Here is a 1,451-nt window from a genome sequence, read left to right as displayed (position 1 = left end):
ACAGAGCTGTTAAGGCCACTTTCATTTCCTTTTCCCAAAGAGCCCGTGTTTGAAATGGTCTCCAGATAAAACCAGAAATTAGGACTCCACACTTCTACAAAGCCGTAAGTGAAGCCTGTCAGCAAATGAACTAGTTTGGAGTCGCACAGCTGGAGAAATGGTAGAAAATATAGACAAAAACTTTTCATTTGGAGCATCGCACCAAAGTATTTCTGACATGTAAGAGCACTTCCAAAGCTGTGGGCCATTTCTTTCCTCCCTTGGACTTTCGGTAGGCCAGGTGTATCCTTCTCCGTGCCGCCTTCGGAAAGGCACTCGCCACGGAGCTGGGGAGACCGGCAGAGCCACGTGCCATCCCAGCGCCCAGCTCTGGTTCACCTTACAGTGCTGCACCGTGAAGCAGAAAGCAGTTGCTCCTCCATGGCACGTTGCCCTTTGGGGGGTGGCAGGCTGCCAGAAAGCCTGGAGGAGAGCAGCACTGCCAGGATCAGCATTGCTTCCACTTCATGTGATCTTGACGGAGCTTTTCTGAAACACAATGAGGGTGCAACTGTCCCAAAAGAAATATTTTGTTAAGGACAGTACCCATACTCCTCTCAACGTCCCAGGTTCTCCTTAGTCTCTGCTGGTGATCACACATCTCGAAAGCAAGGAAGATTTCAGTTCCTAGCAGTTGTTAACTCTCTGCCTTCCACCTTTCTCCCATAGATGAGCAAAACACCAGCCTCCTCCTCATCTGAGAGCTGAAATCAGTACAGTGCATGGATACCTGCACACTACAGTGACAAATACAGAGGGAGTTAACTTTAATTGTGCCTATTTGTGTGACTGTGCTTGCCTCCATGATGCCATTAACAACACCTGGGCTCTGTAGCTCCAAAAAGTTGTCACAGGAAGCAACATGAAGTTCAGAAAGTTCCCGTAAGGGGCAAGTTGATCAGGACACTATGGAATAACGGTTTAGTCTCATGTTGCTTTGACATAGGGCTCTTCCCAAGTGTCCAGGCACCAGGAAAGGGAAGTTCATCCTTAGTCCTCTCTGTTTCACCTGTGGGAAGACTTCAACACAAAGAGAGCAAATGGCTTTGCTGAGGTTAGTCCTGAGTCACTGGTGGAGCAGGACACAGGTCCCCAGTGCTGGAGCTTATTCATACCCTCCTCCAGCACCAACACACAGTGACTCAGCAGTGAAGCCAGTTCCTGAATACAAATACAAATCCGGTTCGTCAAACTCGCACGAGCTCTTATGAAAGATGCCTGTGTAGCTCGAGAATAAGCTCATTCATTCACGCTCCCTTCACTTGCCGCGTCCTGCACCTGCAGGGCACAGTGCAGAGATTGCCAAGTTTCACACATCCACATGGCGCTCATTCATTGACTCGTGCATCACCCTCTTCTGCGGCTGCACTGATTTTTCAAGTGTTTGAAGCTCAGCACTGCAGATCCTTTCC

This window comes from Cygnus olor, chromosome 2 (genome assembly GCF_009769625.2).
Source record: "Cygnus olor isolate bCygOlo1 chromosome 2, bCygOlo1.pri.v2, whole genome shotgun sequence".
Lineage (NCBI taxonomy): Eukaryota > Metazoa > Chordata > Aves > Anseriformes > Anatidae > Cygnus > Cygnus olor.
Note: the sequence above shows the minus strand (reverse complement) of the source record.